Source organism: Theropithecus gelada, chromosome 11, assembly GCF_003255815.1.
Source record: "Theropithecus gelada isolate Dixy chromosome 11, Tgel_1.0, whole genome shotgun sequence".
NCBI classification, from domain to species: domain Eukaryota; kingdom Metazoa; phylum Chordata; class Mammalia; order Primates; family Cercopithecidae; genus Theropithecus; species Theropithecus gelada.
Window position 1 is genome coordinate 15,570,895 of NC_037679.1, and position 18,399 is coordinate 15,589,293.

The 18,399-nt window shown below is 42.9% G+C and overlaps 1 pseudogene across 1 annotated transcript; it reads left to right on the forward strand.

The window, feature by feature from the left end:
• Positions 1-8,703: 8,703 nt before the first annotated feature.
• On the forward strand, positions 8,704-10,498 carry LOC112635043 (annotated as a pseudogene). Its single transcript, XR_003121858.1, has one exon. The product of XR_003121858.1 is annotated as a 60 kDa heat shock protein, mitochondrial pseudogene (transcript).
• Positions 10,499-18,399: the final 7,901 nt, after the last annotated feature.

Below are 18,399 nucleotides of genomic sequence, written 5' to 3' on the forward strand. Positions count from 1 at the left end.
GTTCCAGTTTGTGTCCCTCTACCATTTATTTGATGTGGGACTTGTTTTAAAATCTGGAAAGTTAAAACATTAAAATAAGGTGGCACGCAGAAAAATATTTTATAAACCGTGAAGTGCTCCCCACATTTTTCCTACTTTAATTGTTTGCCGTTGTCCTCCTCACGGGCAGAAAAGAGGCGATGTACAAAAAGCATTTTGAAATCTAAGAACATTCAGGACTTTTGCCATTTGCAACTAGAATTTTCACCTTGTATCTGGGCAGCGCCTAACCCAGCATCCATATTTAGTAGGGACTCATTATGTAAATAATAGCTATTATTGAGTGCCCATGGTGTGCCAACCACTTCGTTTCTCTCCCTCTTACCAGAGACCTACAAAGTAGTTATTAGTCTCAATTTGAAGGTGAGGAAACTAAGACTCGGAAATTAAGACTTCTCGCATAAGGTAACCCAGCTAGTAAGTACCAAAGCCAGAAGTTAGACCCGTTTTTTGTTTTGTTTTGTTTTGTTTTTAACTACAAGTCTCTCCTTCATGCAGCCCTTCCCAAAAATTAAGCATTGAATTGAATTATCCCAAGAGAAATGACCCCATCCCTAAAGGAGGTATTTTATGTGTGTGGAAGTATTATGATACAGTACTGGGAGCCTTTTCCTTGTGGTAGTTCTGGCTGTTTCACAAAACACTAGTTTTCTTTTTTTCTTTTTTCTTTTTTGTTTTTTTGAGACGAAGTTTTGCTCTTGTTGCCCAAGCTGGAGTGCAATGGCGCAGTCTCGACTCACGGCAACCTCCGCCTCCTGGGTTCAAGCGATTCTCCTGCCTCAGCCTCCCTAGTAGCTGGAATTACAGGCGTGTGCTACCTCACCCAGCTAATTTTTTGTCTTTATAGAGACGGAGTTTCGCCATGTTGGTCAGGCTGGTCTCAAACTCCTGACCTCAGATGATCCGCCCGCCTCAGCCTCCCAAAGTGCTGGAATTACAGGCATGAGCCACCGTGCTTGGCCCATAGTTTTCATTTTTGAATTAAAATGAGTTTCAAGGGTGCCCGTGGGAAAACAAATACTGAAACCAGTATGGTGTGTTCTGTGGAAAGGCAGTTCTCCTTTGCCTTGGTTAGGATTGGAGGGCTTATTTGGCTTAAAACCAGATGGAGTAACATTTGTTTTTGCTTGTTTTTCTCTTCTGTAGTCATTCTGTGCCTGCTGTATCCGTTCTCCTGTCCGTGGAAAGCCGTCTAATTCTGGGACTCCGGCTTGCTGCTTTATGCTTGGCTTTGCCCAAGAGGCAGAGTTCTGGGTCTTAATAGTGTAAATTCAATCCTGCATTAGTTTTTTCATATGTAACAGATGAATCTTATTCTTGTTTCATAGGAATATTATTTATCTGAAGCGTTTTCATCTGTTCAAGAGAAAAATACCACCTGTTAAGGAATTTCTAAACATTACCCGGAATTAATTTGCTTCCTTTATTTCCAATTTCCGCCTCTTTGAATTAGCTTTATACTCTAATGAGTTCCTTACTCTCTTTCTCCTAGCACTCTTCTGCTAATAGGAACTGTTTGGGTAGTGAAGAAGATCTATGCATGGAAGCAGAGGTTCTTTGCTTAGAGAACTAGCTCCAGCTGCACTTGGACCTTTGGACTAACTCTGTCTCCAATACAATATTGCTGTCTTTGCATGAGGATGGAGCATGAACTGGTGATTTGGGAGGCCAGTGGTACTGTGTAAAGTATAAGATACTGGAGAAGAACAAGTTTGTTGTCCCAGGTGGTTAAAGCTTGGCAGGGTCGGGTCCTCTTTTTGTTTCTAATTGAAAAATACTCATCATCTAGTTTAATTTGTGCAAAACTATTAGCCAACTATGACAGGGGCAGCTATAAATGAAGATTTTCATAACTGAAAGAAAGTTTTTTGTGTCTCTAACAGTGGATTTTTAGGTTAGTCCACGGCTGTGCCAGAGTTTTGTGATATGTGAGAGAGGATTGGACTTAATGATTTTGAATCCTTAAGAAAAGCTAAATCTGGGCCGGGCACGGTGGCTCACGCCTGAAATCCCAGCGTTTTGGGAGGCTGAGGCAGGTGGATCACCTGAGGTCAGGAGTTCGAGACCAACCTGACCAACATGGAGAAGCACTGACTCTAATAAAAGTACCAAATTAGCCGGATGTGGTGGCACATGCCTGTAATCCCAGCTGCTCAGGAGGCTGAGGCAGGAGAATTGCTTGAAGCCGGGAGGTGGAGGTTGCGGTGAGCCGAGATTGTGCCACTGCACTCCAGCCTGGGCAACAAGAGTGAAACTCCATCTCAAAAAAAAAGAAAAAAAAAAAAGAAAAGCTAAATCCTCTGTGATAGGAAATTGATGTTTGGAGATTGTTTATTTCTTAATTTTATTTTATTTTTTTTTGAGACTGAGTCTGGCTCTGTCGCCCAGGCTGGAGTGCGGTGGCCAGGTCTCAGTTCACTGCAAGCTCCGCCTCCCGGGTTCACACCATTCTCCTGCCTCAGCCTCCCGAGTAGCTGGGACCACAGGCGCCCGCCACTTCGCCCGGCTAGTTTTTTGTATTTTTTAGTAGAGACGGGGTTTCACCGTGTTAGCCAGGATGGTCTCGATCTCCTGACCTCGTGATCCGCCCGTCTCGGCCTCCCAAAGTGCTGGGATTACAGGCTTGAGCCACCGCGCCCGGCCTTGTTTATTTCTTATGATTAAGAAACTCATTTGTGATCGAGACTATCCTGGCTAACATGGTGAAACCCCGTCTCTACTAAAAATACAAAAAACTAGCCGGTCGCGGTAGTGCGCGCCTGTAGTCCCAGCTACTTGGGAGGCTGAGGCGGGAGAATGGCGTGAACCCGGGGGGCGGAGCTTGCAGTGAGCCGAGATCGCGCCACTGCACTCCAGCCTGGGAGCACAGCGAGACTCCGTCTCAAAAAAAAAAAAAAAAAGAAACTCATTTGTTCTACTCTTTTTTTTTTTTTTTTTTTCTTTTTTGGTGATGGGGTCTCGCTCTGTCATCCAGACTGGAGTGCAATGGCGTGATCTCGGCTCACTGCAACATCTGCCTCCCGGATTCAAGCAATTCTCCTGCCTCAGCCTCCCAAGTAGTTGGGATTACAGGTGCCCGCCAATACGCCCGGCTAATTTTTGTATTTTTAGTAGTGACGGAGTTTCACTATGTTGGCAAGGCTGGTCTCAAACTCCTGACCCCGTGATCCGCCTGCCCTGGCCTCCCAAAGTCCTGGGATTACAGGTGTGAGCCACTGCACCCGGTCTGTTCCACTGTTTAGACTGTAGCTAGGATGTTAATTGGTCCAAGTAAAGGATTAGTTCACTTTTTTTTTTTCATTAATCTTTGCTAATGATAGTATTGTTACAAACTCCTTTCTGCCTTAGTTTCTCCATTTGTAAAAGATAAACTTGTATTTTACTGGGTAAAATGTAAGTACTTGGGGCTCTGACATAATCAGCTTCCACTAATTCAATTAATATTTATTTGTTGGCATTCAGTGTGCCAGGTCCAGTGCTGGAGAATCCAGAATTTTAAAAATTTAATAAACCAGTTTCTATTGGAAGAAATGAGAAAGTTTATGTTTAAAATTTCTAATGAAGGTCGGGCGCGGTGGCTCACACCTGTAATCCCGGCACTTTGCGAGTCCGAGGCGGGCGGATCAGGAGGTCAGGAGATCGAGACCATCCTGGCTAACACGGTGAAACCCCGTCTCTACTAAAAATACAAAAAATTAGCCAGGCGTGGTGGCAGGCGCCTGTAGTCCCAGCTACTCAGGAGGCTGAGGCAGGAGAATGGCGTGAACCTGGGAGGCGGAGCTTGCAGTGAGCCGAGATCGCACCACTGCACTCCAGCCTGGGCGACAAAGCAAGACTCTGTATCAAAAAAAAAAAAAAAAAAAAATTCCTAATGAAAAATGCTGTGATGTAGAGACATGCAAGAGAAAGTATAAAGAGAGGACATCTAAGCTGGGGATGAAGGGCCACTGGGATAGAAGAGGAACGTTGGCTGACAGGAGCTGGTTTTTAAAGCATGAGAGGTGTTTCAGACAGAGGGCTCTACAAGAATAAACAGAGCCTGAGAGGAACATTCGAGGGACTCTACCTCTAGTTGGGTTGGAATGAAACGTGGGTATAAGAGTGTGGACCAGCCGGGCGTGGTGGCTCACACCTGTAATCCCAGCACTTTGGGAGGCTGAGGTAGGCAGATCACAAGGTCAGGAGTTTGAGACCAGCCTGACCAGCATGGTGAAACCCCGTCTCTACTGAAAATACAAAAATTAGCCAGGCGTGGTGGCATGTACCTGTAATCTCAGCTACTCAGGAGGCTGAGGCAGGAGAATCAGTTGAACCTGGGAGGCAGAGGTTGCAGTGAGCCGAGATCACGCCACTGCACTCCAGCCTGGGTGACAGAGTGAGACTCTGTCTCAAGAAAAAAAAGAATGTGGACCAATGAAACTGAGGATGTAAGTATGAGATGCATGTTTTAACTTGATGCTAGTCTTTCATAGAGTAAATGAAATTTAATAAAAGTTTAAACATGTCTGTGATCTACTCCAGTGTGCTTTCCTAATTCTTCTTTGGTTTAGCAATAACAAAATGAAAATTTATAGGACTGAAAAAATATAAATATAAGCCTATTAAAAAAACATATCATCACACTGGTCCATTTATGATGCTTAACATGCATTTTCTCTATTTTGCCAAATAATATCTTCTATAATCTGGGTTCTCCAATAGCCATTAAAGTAGATTATAGCAAATCTTAATCAACAAAATATACTAAAAGAATGTAGATTTTGCTAGAATTCCTAAAAAGGATTTAGAAAAGTCTGTAGGCAAAAACTAATTTGAAGGAATTTGAAAGCCTTTGCTGACACAGCAAAAAGAAAATACCTTCAGGGTTTGATTGATAGGATTTTCTTTTTTCTTTTTTCCCTTCTCCAAGTTATTGGTAGAGAAATAGTATTTTAATGCTTGTTTTTCTTTGACTTAAAGAATATGGAAGATGTCAGAATCTTGTATTACTCTATAGTGAACAAATGAGACCCTTCTCTAAAAGACTAGGTTAAATTAACTTTTAACCACATTTACCTAAGTGAAACACTCCATAAGCCATATTTTATTAAGATTTTATATAATTTGAAATTTTTTACGTCACCTGCTTTGACCTGTCAGTTTGCAAAAAAACTGTCGTTATAGTTTACTGATTTTCAGGAAAGTTTTAGATAATACAATTTTAGATCATCAGGTAATTTATGTAACTACCACTCAGAAAAGAGATTTTTGGTGTTAAGTATATTTACTCCCTTGTTTGCATTTCTTGTTCCAATTTAGTTAATTTAATTAGATGAAAATTCACAATAAAAAGTAGGTGAAGGTGCCAAATTAAAGGAATAATACTACATATAAAATTTCTGTGATAGTTGCTAATGGTACCAGTACTTGATTTCAAGTTTCTCTGAAATATCATCTTAGTTTTGTTTTTGAATTATTATTATTTAACAAGTCCCTTACTGGTGAATATTTGTGTTATTTTCCCTTTTTTTTTTTTTTTTTGAGATGGAGTTTCACTCTTGTTGCCCAGGCTGGTGTGCAATGGCACGATCTCAGCTCACCACAACCTCCGCCTCCCGGGTTCAAGCGACTCTCCTGCCTCAGCCTCCTGAGTAGCTGGGATTACAGGCGCCCGCTAATACACCTGGCTAATTTTTGGTATTTTTAGTACATATGAGGTTTCTCCATGTTGGTCAGGCTGGTCTCGAACTCCCGACCTCAGGTAATCCACCCGCCTCGGCCTCCCAAAGTGCTGGGATTACAGGCGTGAGCCACTGAGCCTGGTCTCCATTTTTTATTATTACTAGAATCACCATATTTCCTGGCTTGTCTGGAACAGTATGAAACATGTTCTTATATTTATAGCAAAATTAGGCCAGGCGCGGTGGCTCACGCCTGTAACCTCAGCATTTTGGGAGGCTGAGGTGGGCGGATCACCTGAGGTCAGGAGTTCGAGACCAGCCTGGCCAACATGGTGAAACTCCGTCCCTCCTAAAAATACAAAAAATTAGCCAGACATGGTGTCACACACCTGTAATTCCAGCTACTCGGGAGGTTGAGGCAGGATAATTGCTTGAACGCCGGGGGGGCAGAGGTTGCAGTGAGCCAAGATCACACCACTGCACTCCAGCTGGGCGACAGAGCGAGACTCCATCTTAAAAAAAAAAACAGAAAACCAAAAACCAAAAACTGCTTAAGGAACTCTAGAATCACAATATTTAACACAATTATTATAATTTAATATAGAAGCACAAGCAGGGAAAAAAATATGTCACCAAAGTTTTCAAGTAGTCAACTCATTATTGGAGCCATTTTATTTTATTTATTCAGCTGGTTCAGAATTCAAAAGGGCATATAATGAAGTTGCTATCCTGCTTCTGTTTCCCAGCTCTCCAGTTTCCCTCCCTGGAGGCAAACAGTGTCATTGTTTTTTTGTTGTTGTTGTTGGCTTTTTTTTTTTTTTTTTTTGAGATGGAGTCTCTGTCGCCCAGGCTGGAGTGCAGTGACGCGATCTTGGCTCACTTTAAGCTCCGCCTCCCGGGTTCAAGTCATTCTCCTGCCTCAGCCTCCCGTGTAGCTGGGACTACAGGCGCCCGCCACCACGCCCGGCTAATTTTTTTTGTATTTTTAGTAGAGACGGGGTTTCACCGTGTTAGCCAGGATGGTCTCGATCTCCTGACCTCGTGATCCACCCGTCTCGGCCTCCCAAAGTGCTGGGATTACAGGCGTGAGCCACCGCGTCCGGCCGTTTTTTTTTTTGTTTTGTTTTTTTTTTTGAGACGGAGTCTCGCTCTGTCGCCCAGGCTGGAGTGCAGTGGCGCGACCTCGGCTCGCTGCAAGCTCCGCCCCCCAGGTTCACGCCAGTCTCCTGCCTCAGCCTCCCGAGTGGCTGGGACTACAGGCGCCCGCCACCACGCCTGGCTAATTTTTTGTATTTTTAGTAGAGACGGGGTTTCACTGTGTTAGCCAGGATGATCTCGATCTCCTGACCTCGTGATCCACCTGCCTCAGCCTCCCAAAGTGCTGGGATTACAGGCATGAGCCACTGCACCCAGCCTGTTTTCCTTATTTCTTTATTATTTTGTATTCATCTGTAAAGGAGGATTTTCTTCATCAATTACTTGGTTATTCTGAGAAACAATTCATATAGAAAAGGCAGGCTATATATTCAACTTGTTTTCCTTTATTTACTAGTTTTAGGGATAGTAAGTTGATTATGTAATATTCTCTTAAAGACGATCAATTAGGGCTTTGAAAAATTATTATGAACTTGTGGATTTTATTAAATTTGGCATGTTTACATTCTTTGTAGTTATTCTTTTTGATGCTCAAACTGTACCATCTTTGGACAATAGCAACCCACTGAAGTTGATTCTTTTTAAATATTATTCATTTAATTTTTCACTTTTTTCAATAGAGACTGTGTTTCCCAGGCTGGTCTTGAACTCTTGGTCTCAAGCAGACCTCCTGCCTCTGCCTCGTAAAGTGCTAGGATTACAGGTGTGAGCCCCCATGCCCGGCTTCTAAAGTTGATTCTTGAATCCTTTTGACATAACCCCAGTAGTCTTTGATAGCTTTCTTGCTTACTGCTGTGAAGATGCCTTGTATGTACTGTCTCTTCTTATTGTTGCCAATTGTATCTTTCGGATCTATTCCTACAAGTGGGACTGTTGGGTTGAAGAGTAAATACACATATAATTTTGGTAGATAGTGTGAAAGGCATTATTTTATTTTGTCTTTCCACAAGCAATATATGAAAGTGCCCTCCCTGCCTTTTTTTTTTTTGGTAGAGACAGGGTTTTGCTCTGTCGCTTATGCTGGAGTGCAGGGGTATGATCTTGGCTCACTGCAGCCTCAAGCTATCCTCCCACCTTACCCTTCTGGGTAGCTAGGACTAAGGCATATGCCACTGTGCCTGGCTTATTTAAAAACCTTTTTTTTTTTTTTTTTAGAGATGGAGTGTTGCTATGTTGCCCAAGCTTGAAAGTACCTTTTAACCCACAGTCTCACCAACAGTTTGTTGTAAGCTTCTGGATTTTTGCCAGTCTGGCAGGTGAGAAATGGTATCTCCGGGTAGTTTTGTTTGTTTGTTTTTGTTTGTTTGTTTTTTGAGAGTCTGCTCTGTCACCCAGGCTGGAGTGAAGTGGCAGGATCTCAGTCCACTGCAAACTCCGCCTCCCGGGTTCACGCCATTCTCCTGCCTCAGCCTCCCGAGTAGCTGGGACTACAGGCGCCCACCACCACACCCGGCTAATTTTTTTGTATTTTTTAATAGAGATGGGGTTTCACCGTGTTAGCCAGGATGGTCTCGATCTCCTGACCTCGTGATCCGCCCGCCTCGGCCTCCCAGAAATGCTGGGATTACAGGCGTGAGCCACCATGCCCGGCCTACTCCATGTAGTTTTAATGTGAGCATATTTTTATGTTCAAAATCACATTTTAATAAGTTGATGATAGCAAACCTGCATTGACATTTAAAGAAGGCAGGCCAAGCATAGTGGCTCATGTTTGTAATCCCAGCACTTTGTAAGGCCAAGGCGGGAGAATCACTTGGGTGCAGAAGTTTGAGACCAGCCTGGACAACATAGTGAGACCCCATCTCTATAAAAATTTTTAGCCCTCACTCGCCAGTGACGACCTGTCTCGCTGCGCGCACGCCCTGCCACCGCCCCGCAGAAATGCTTTGGTTACCTACAGTCTTTCGCCAGATGAGACCAGTGTCCAGGGTACTGACTCCTCATCTCACTCGGGCTTATGCCAAAGATGTAAAATTTGGTGCAGATGCCCGAGCCTTAATGCTTCAAGGTGCAGACCTTTTAGCCGATGCTGTAGCCGTTACAATGGGGCCAAAGGGAAGAACTGTGATTATTGAGCAGAGCTGGGGAAGTCCCAGAGTAACAAAAGATGGTGTGACGGTTGCAAAGTCAATTGACTTAAAGGATAAATATGAAAACATTGGAGCTAAACTTGTTCAAGATGTTGCCAATAACACAAATGAAGAGGCTGGGGATGGCACTACCACTGCTACTGTACTGGCATGCTCTATAGCCAAGGAAGGCTTCCAGAAGATTAGCAAAGCTGCTAATCTAGTGGAAATCAGGAGAGGTGTGATGTTAGCTGTAATTGTTGAACTTAAAAAGCAGTCTAAACCTGTGACGACCCCTGAAGAAATTGCACAGATTGCTACGATTTCTGCAAACGGAGACAAATAAATTGGCAATATAATCTCTGATGCAATGAAAAAGGCTGGAAGAAAGGGTGTCATCACAGTAAAGGATGGAAAAACATTGAATGATGAATTATAGATTATTGAAGGTATGAAGTTTGATCGAGGCTATCTTTCTCCATACTTTATTAATACATCAAAAGGTCAGAAATGTGAATTCCAGGATGCCTATGTTCTGTTGAGTGAAAAGAAAATTTCTAGTGTCCAGTCCATTGTACCTGCTCTTGAAATTGCCACTTTTCACCGTAAGCCTTTGGTCATAATTGCTGAAGACATTAATGGAAAAGCTCTACGTATACTCGTCTTGAATAAGCTAAAGGTTGGTCTTCAGGTTGTGGCAATCAAGACTCCAGGGTTTGGTGACAATAGAAAGAACCAGCTGAAAGGTATGGCTATTGCTACTGGTGGTGCAGTGTTTGGAGAAGAGGAGCTGACCATAAATCTTGAAGACATTCAGCCTCATGACTTAGGAAACGTTGGAGAGGTCATTGTGACCAAAGACGATGCCATGCTCTTAAAAGGAAAAGGTGACAAAGCTCAAACTGAAAACAATGTATTCAAGAAACCATTGAGCAGTTAGATGTCACAACTAGTGAATATGAAAAGGAAAAAACTGAATGAACGGCTGGCAAAACTTTCAGATGGAGTAACTGTGCTGAAGGTCGGTGGGACAAATGATGTTGAAGTGAATGAAAAGAAAGACAGAGTTCAGATGCCCTTAATGCTACAAGAGCTGCTGTTGAAGAAGGCATTGTATTGGGAGGGGGTTGTGCCCTGCTTCAATGCATTCCAGCCTTGGACTCATTGACTCCAGCTGATGAAGATGAAAAAATTGGTATAGAAATTATTAAAAGAACACTCAAAATTCCAGCAATGACCATTGCTAAGAATGCAGGTGTTGAAGGATCTTTGATAGTTGAGAAAATTATGCAAAGTTCCTCAGAAGTTGGTTATATGCTATGGTTGGAGATTTTGTGAATATGGTGGAAAAAGGAATTATTGACCCAACAAAGGCTGTGAGAACTGCTTTACTGGATGCTGCTGGTGTGGCCTCTCTGTTAACTACAGCAGAAGTTGTAGTCACAGAAATTCCTAAAGAAGAGAAGGACCATGGAACGGGTGCAATGGGTGGAATGGGAGGTGGTATGGGAGGTGGCATGTTCTAACTCTTAGACTAGTGCTTTACCTTTATTAATGAACTGTGACAGGAAACCCAAGGCAGTATTCCTCACCAGTAACTTCAGAGAAGTCAGTTGGAGAAAATGAAGAAAAAGGCTGGCTGAAAATCACTATAACCATCAGTTACTGGTTTCAGTTGACAAAATATATAATGGTTTACTGCTGTCATTGTCCATGCCTCCAGATAATTTATTTTTATTTTATTTTTTCACAATACACAGTCCTTGTATTTAGGTACATTATGAGACACACTTACTTTTTCTCTACATTTAGCACATCAGCATAGAAATGTGATGAATTAATCTCCTAGTGACATAAAGTAAGAAGTAATGCACTGCAATAAAATATCACATGTGACAGGACACCAAGTGGGGTTTTGTTAGGAGGTGGGGAGGAGAATGGTACAAAGCTGAATCAGGCAAGGTCCCTACCCTTCATCAGCTTACAATTTAGTTGGAGAGTTAAGGCAATTTAAGAGTGAAATCGATTCCATAATCATTAGCTGTCACAAGGCTGCCTGTGATTAACTTCCAAATGGGTAATCCAGTCAATGAAGGCTGAGCTCAAAGGCAAGAGACTTCATTGTGGACTGGGAAGGCTTCATTTCTTAGTTGACTTCTCAGAAAGTTGCTTCCTTGCCTCCTGGTATTAGCCTTTTATTTTGTATTTTTGTTTTTTTTTGTTTTTTTTTTTTTGTTTTTTTTGAGACGGAGTCTCACTCTGTCACCCAGGCTGGAGTGCAGTGGCCGGATCTCAGCTCACTGCAAGCTCCGCCTCCCGGGTTTACGCCATTCTCCCGCCTCAGCCTCCCGAGTAGCTGGGACTGCAGGCGCCCACCACCTCGCCCGGCTAGTTTTTTGTATTTTTAGTAGAGACGGGGTTTCACCGTGTTAGCCAGGATGGTCTCGATCTTCTGACCTCGTGATCCGCTCGTCTCGGCCTCCCAAAGTGCTGGGATTACAGGCTTGAGCCACCGCGCCCGGCTATTTTGTATTTTTGAATAAAAAAACATTTGTACATTCCTGATACTGGGTACAAGAGCCATGTACCAATGTACTGCTTTCAACTTAAATCACTGAGGCATTTTTACTACTATTCTGTTAAAATCAGGATTTTAGTGCTTGCCACCACCTGATGAGAAGTTAAGTAGCCTTTCTGTGGAGAATGAGAATAAGTAGAGAAATATCCAATTATGTGACAACCTTTGTGTAATAAAAATTTGTTTAAAGTTAATTTTTTTTTTTTGAGACGGAGTCTTTGCTCTGTCGCCCAGGCTGGAGTGCAGTGGCGCCCACTCTGCTCACTACAAGCTCCGCCTCCTGGGTTTACGCCATTCTCCTGCCTCAGCCTCCCGAGTAGCTGGGACTACAGGCGCCCGCCACCTCGCCCGGCTGGTTTTTTGTACTTTTAGTAGAGACGGGGTTTCACCGTGTCAGCCAGGATGGTCTCGATTTCCTGACCTTGTGATCCGCCCGTCTCGGCCTCCCAAAGTGCTGGGATTACAGGCGTGAGCCACCGCGCCCGGCCAAATTTTTTTTTTAAATTAGTTAGGCATGGTGGCATGTGCCTGTAGTCCCAGCTACTCAGGAGGCAGGGGTGGGAGGATCAATTGAGCCCAGGATGTCAAGGCTGCAGTGAGGCATAATCAAGGCACTTCACTCCAGCCTGGGCAACAGAGAAAGACTCTGTCTCAAAAAAAAAAAAAAAAAGTTTGTCTTTAGCAATCTAAAATTTGACGAGTTTGCTTTGATTCTCTAGCTGCAGGTTCATAACCTGATCTACCCACTGCAAATTCTATACTTTCTTTTCCCAGGATTTGCTAAAGGAGGCACAACCCGTTTTACCCAGGAGATGGCAGTGTTTCTCTTACTGTTATATTTATTGGGCGCTCACTTTCCCATCGAAGGTGAAATACTTAAAGTGAAAATTGTATTCTTTCAGTGAATAATCTTGAGTTAAATTATGTTTAGCTGTTAATGATAATAAGATTAGTAAAGTTGGTGCCTGCCTTCTAGGAGTTGACAATCTAGGAGCAAGAGCTCGTGGAGGTGGAACTGTGAAGCAGAGTCAAAGAATAGCCTAAAAAGGCCAGCTGTGGTGGCTCACACCTGTAATCCCAGCACTTTGGGAGGCTGGGGCAGGCAGATAACTTGAGGTCAGAAGTTCAAGACCAGCCTGGCCAACATGGCGAAACCCCATCTCTACTAAAGATACGAAAATTAGCCAGGCATGGTGATGTGCACCTGTAATCCCAGCTACTGGGGAGGCTGAGGCAGGAGAATCGTTTGCACCTGGGAGGCAGAGGCTGCATGAGTCGAGATTGTGCTGCTGCACTCTAGCCTGGGCAACAGAGCAATATTCTGTCTAAAAAAAAAAAAAAAAAAAAAAAAAGCCTATGAAAATTTCAAACAAAATGTTACAGGAATACAAATTTGTAATTGACCTCTTGATGTGATGTCTTTAATGGCAGTTTAACTTTAGCCCACAGGTGAGAGTGGGCTTACTCCACTGTTAGGAGACACAGGTAAGTTCAAGCTGTCTGACTTCCAAGACACAAAAATAGGCAATAAAAAGAAAGTCAGGCCAGGCATGGTGGCTCATACTTGTAATCCCAGCACTTTGGAAGGCTGAAGCAAGAGGATCTCCCTTGAGGCCATGAGTTTGAGACTAGCTTGGGAAACATAATGAGACCCCCATCTCTACAACAAATTTAAAAATTAGCCAGGCCTGGTGGCATGTGCCTGTAGTCTTTGCTATTTGTCAGGGGTGGTGCTGAGGCAGGAGGATCGCTAGAGGACCGTGTCTCAAAAACCAAAAAAAGAAAATAATATATTGTAGATATAAAGGGAAAAGTTCCTAGATGTTCTAATGTGCCATTCCATCACTGCCAGCCCTACTTTTACCATTTTTTCTTTTTTTTCTTTTTTTTTTTTTTTTTTTTGGGACGGATTCTCACTCTGTTGCCCAGGCTAGAGTGCAGTGGCAAGATCTCGGCTCACTGCAAGTTCTGCCTCCTGGGTTCCCACCATTCTCCTGTCTCAGCCTCCCAAGTAGCTGGGATTACAGGTGCCTGCCACCACGCCTGGCTACTTTTTTTGTATTTTTAGTAGAGACAGGATTTCACCATGTTAGCCAGGATGGTCTCGATTTCCTGACCTCATGATCCACCCACCTCAGCCTCCCAGAAGTGCTGGGATCATAGGCGTGAACCACCACGCCTGGCCTTACCATTTTTAATTAGTAACATTTTTTTTCAGATGTAAATTTTGTGTTCTGAGACAGTCCATTTATTCATTTAACAAATATTTAAAAATGTTAAATTAGCCAGGTCCTGCTGAATGCTAAGGATATAATGGTGTACAAAACAGCCACAGTCTCTGTCCTCATCAAGTTTATGCTTCTGGTGAAGCCTGCTCATGACTAGTGACCATATAACTAATGTATATTGATATTTTAACAATTACTTTTTCAGCACCATAGGAACAGGAAAAATAGAAAAACAATTATTTCTTACATTCAAATCTCTCTCTCTCTTTTTTTTTGTTTTGAGACAGTCTCCCTCTGTTGCCCAGGCTAGAGTGCAGTAGTGCAATCTTGGCTCACTGCAACCTCTGCCTCTGGGTTCAAGTGATTCTCCTGCCTCAGACTCCCGAATAGCTGGGACTACAGGCCCACACCACCATGCCCGGCTAATTTTTGTATTTTTAGTAGAGACAGGGTTTCACCATGTTGGCCAGGCTGGTCTCGAACTTCTGACCTCAAGTGATCTGCCTGCCTCAGCCTCCCAAAATGCCGGGATTACAGGTGTGAGCCACTATGCCCAGCCCTTATATTCAAATCTTATATTTCACCTGAGAGTTTTAGGATATGGTCCTAATTATCTGGAAAGCAGATTTAAAGCAAATTATCTTCTAAATATATAGCAAATCAAAACTCAGGTAGAAGCTTCATTAGGAGTGCTTCTCAGCAAATGTGGTTTTCAACAAACCTCTTGCTGTTTGTGTTGTAAGTTTATCCCTAGAAATATTACCCAGTATGTAAGTTAAGAATAAGTCAGAATATTGAATATGACTACTACTTGAGGTAAGGGGCTGGCTTGAGGAAAATAGTTGAATCTTTCACTTCTGGATTCCTAGGATTATTCCTTTATTATTTCTGACCCCAAAGTACATATTTACTGGAATTATTTTATGGGCAAATAGAAAGGGTAGAATTCTGGCCAGGAGCAGTGGCTCACACCTATAATAAATCTGAGTTCTGGCCAGGAGCAGTGGCTCACACCTATAATCCCAAAACTTTGGGAGGCCGAGGCAGGCAGATCACCTGAGGTTAGAAGTTCGAGACCAGCCTGGCCAACATGGTGAAACCCCCGTCTCTACTAAAAATACAAAAATTAGCAGGACATGGTGATGCGTGCCTGTAATCCCAGCTGCTCCAGAGGCTGAGGCAGGAGAATTGCTTGAACCCAGGAGGCGGAGGTTGCAGTGAGCTGAGATGGTGCCATTGCACTCCAGCCTGGGCAACAGAGCGAGACTCCATCTCAAAAAAAGAAAAAAAAGAAAAATGAAGAAGAAATCTGGATTCTGGTGTCACTTATGCTGCTGTTTGACCCCTATGACCTTGTGTAAGTGAGTTTGCCTCTCTGGGATTTGCTTTTTTAATCTGAAAATGAGAGAGGACAAGGGGAAGGAACTATCCAATTAATCACTGTTTTGGTTCATTATCATCCCCACGGTCTCATACTTCTTGCAATATTTAGTTTGACCATATGAAATTGCTAGTATTCAATGATATGAAAAGATTAAGATTTAACCTATAGAGACAGCAGTTTCATTTGATTCAGCCTAATTGTTGAATCAGTTGTGGGCCCTATTGGGATCATCTGAGTTATTTATTTGAGGGATAGATGAGGCCAAGGCCAAGCAAAATTAATGCCTCAGGTGTGAAGGAAACACACATTTAGAGAATAAATCTTTCTGGTAGGTGATAAAATAAAAAGAGAATACAATGAATACCACCATATAATCAATGTGGTATATTCTGGGTTACATAGAATCCATTCCAGCCTTTTCGTTCTACAATATGGTAATTTTCTAGCCCAGTGATTCTAAATGATTTCGTTCCTGTATTCCTTCAGCGTCTGGCAAAGGAAAAGTCCATTTGACAATTTTATTAGAATATTCTCTGTAGCAATGCTTGGCCAGGAATATCTGTTGCTGTAGGAGAATACAGCCTGTTAGCACTGATATCCAGGGTGTGAAAGAAATAATTCTTTAGAGCTGTCTTTTTCCTTGTTTGCCAGTGAGGTAAGTCAAAGAGGTGAAAAGACAAACTTTTCCAATTTTTAGTTTTAGACCAATTTTGTCATTCCATCCTACATCAGAAGGGGTCACGGCTAAGCTTTGCTTTACTGTGTGATGTAGCTCATTAATGTTTCTTGCCTAAGGAAACTGGTATGTTCAATAAACTGTTTTTTGTTTGTTTTTTGTTTTTTGTTTGTTTGTTTTTGTTTTTGTTTTTTACTTTTCCCCAAGACATAATCTCATCTTTTTACCAGGAAATAAACTGAACTTTTTTTTTTTTTTTTTTGAGACAGAGTCTCATTCTGTTGCCCAGGCTGGAGTGCAGTGGCATGATCTCGGCTCACTGCAACCTCCGCCTCCCGGGTTCAAGTGATTCTCCTGCCTCAGTCTCCCAAGTAGCTGGGATTACAGGCGTGTGCCACCACACCTGGCTAATTTTTGTATTTTTAGTAGACACAGGGTTTCACCATGTTGACTAGGCTGGTCTCAAACTCCTGACCTCAAGTGATCTGCCCACCTCAGCCTGCCAAAGTGCTAGGATTACAGGCGTGAGCCACCGCACCCGGCCAATAAACTCAAATTTTGGACTATTTCCATTACATAGCATTTTGGACACAAAAGTAAATCAGTGGAATGGAAAGATAATCCACAGGGAGTATTTACACCTAGGGAAAAATGTTTATTTGGCTCTAATATACCTTGTTCAGGTCTCTGAGCCACATTCAGAGCCTCACATGCAAACTGACCTGTCTCATTGCTTTCAGACACATATACCACACCAGGTTGTCTCCATTGGAATGTCTCGCTAGGGTCCAACACATCTACAGGTAATACATTCTTCTGAGTTCTCCACCTTGATATGGAGGGGCCAATAGAGGCATGCAAACATTTTTCTTTATTTTTCTTTTTATTTTGAGATGGGATCTCACTTTGGTTGCCTAGGCTGGAGTGCAGTGGCGCCATCTCAGCTTACTGCAGCCTCGACCTTCCAGGCTCAGGTGGCTCTTCAACCTCAGCCTCCTGAGGAGTTGAGACTACAGATGTGCACTACTATGCCTGGCTAGTTTTTTGTATTTTTAGCAGAAATGGGGTTTTGCCATGTTGCCCACGTTGGTCTTGAACTCCTGGACTGAAGCAGTCTGCCCACCTCAGCCTCCCAAAGTGCTGGGACATTTTTCAGCTACATTTTGGGGTTGATCTAGCCCCTACTCCTTCACCTTGGACACTTGTTAAAAAGAGTCGTTTTTCAGGAGAAATCACAAGCCTATATTGAATCAGGTACAAATGTCTCTTCCCCAAAGAGGTTACAGATAGCTCTCATTTTGCTTTTTTCCCTTCAAAACAATTCCTGAGTGCTGGGTTCATGAGAACCAAGAATTAGTGAGGCATTGGCTAAATCTGGAAAAATGTGGGCAATATAATGGGCAAAGCAGAAGGGCATCAAAGTAAATACACTGGAGGAAGTAGGATTCTTCCTCCTCCCATATACTTCCTGGATCTAACCACAGAACACCATTACCTTCCCCATCATTTCCACGGAATTCCATAACTCCTTTACAAATATACTCACCTGTAATGCCAGCACTTTTGCAGGCTGAGGTGGGCAAATTGCTTGAGCTGAGGTGTTCAAGACCAGCCTGGGCAACATGATGAAACCCTGTCTCTACCAAAAAAAAAAAAAAAAAAATTACAAAAGTTAGCCAGGTGTGGTGGGGCATGCCTGTAGTCCCAGCTACAGGGTGGGGAGGGGTGGGGTGGGTGTGAAGATCACCTGAGCCTGGGGAAGTCAAAGCTGCCTGTTGTGAGCCGTGATTGTGCTACTGCACTCCAGCCTAGGTGACAGAGTGAGACCCTGTCATAAAATATATATACATATATATATGTTTATAATATATATACTCACCAGAATGAAGGATTTAGTTTCCAGTTTTGTTGGTGCTCTTTAACATAATACACCCTTGGCAACAGTTTGCATATCTGGGTCCTTTTACTTCTGTGGTCCCAACTTACTAGACTATACAAATTTAGATTTTTAGGCCAGGCACGGTGGTTCACACCTGTAATCCCAGCACTTTGGGAGGCCGAGGCAGGTGGAGCGCTTGACATCAGGAGTTCGAGACCAGACTGGCCAAAATGGTGAAACCCTCTCTCTACTAAAAATACAAAAAATTAGCTGGGTGTGGCGGCAATCACCTGTAATCCCAGTTACTTGGGAGGCTGAGGCAGGATAATTGCTTGAATCCAGGAGGTGGAGGTTGCAGTGAGCCAAGATCATGCCTTTGTACTCCAGCCTGGGTGACAGAGAGAGACTCTGTCTCAAAAACAAACAAACAAACAAAAATTTAGGTTTTTGTATTAGTTAATATAAGTAGAGCTTATTGAATTAGATCCTTCTTTATCTCCCTTCTATCTGATATTCTCTACTTGTAGAGTAGAGGAATGGGGTTAAATCTTAGCATGTAAGGAAGTCCCCCTTTTTTTCTGCCAGATTTGTTTTTATTTCTTGGATGGTAGGACTCAAAGAGAAATGGGAGCTGGGGTGTCTTGTATCTAGTGTTTTTTGATTTTGTATTATTTTGTTTCCTTTTTTTTTCTAGAGATAAGACATATTCCACCAATTTCCAGGAGACTGAG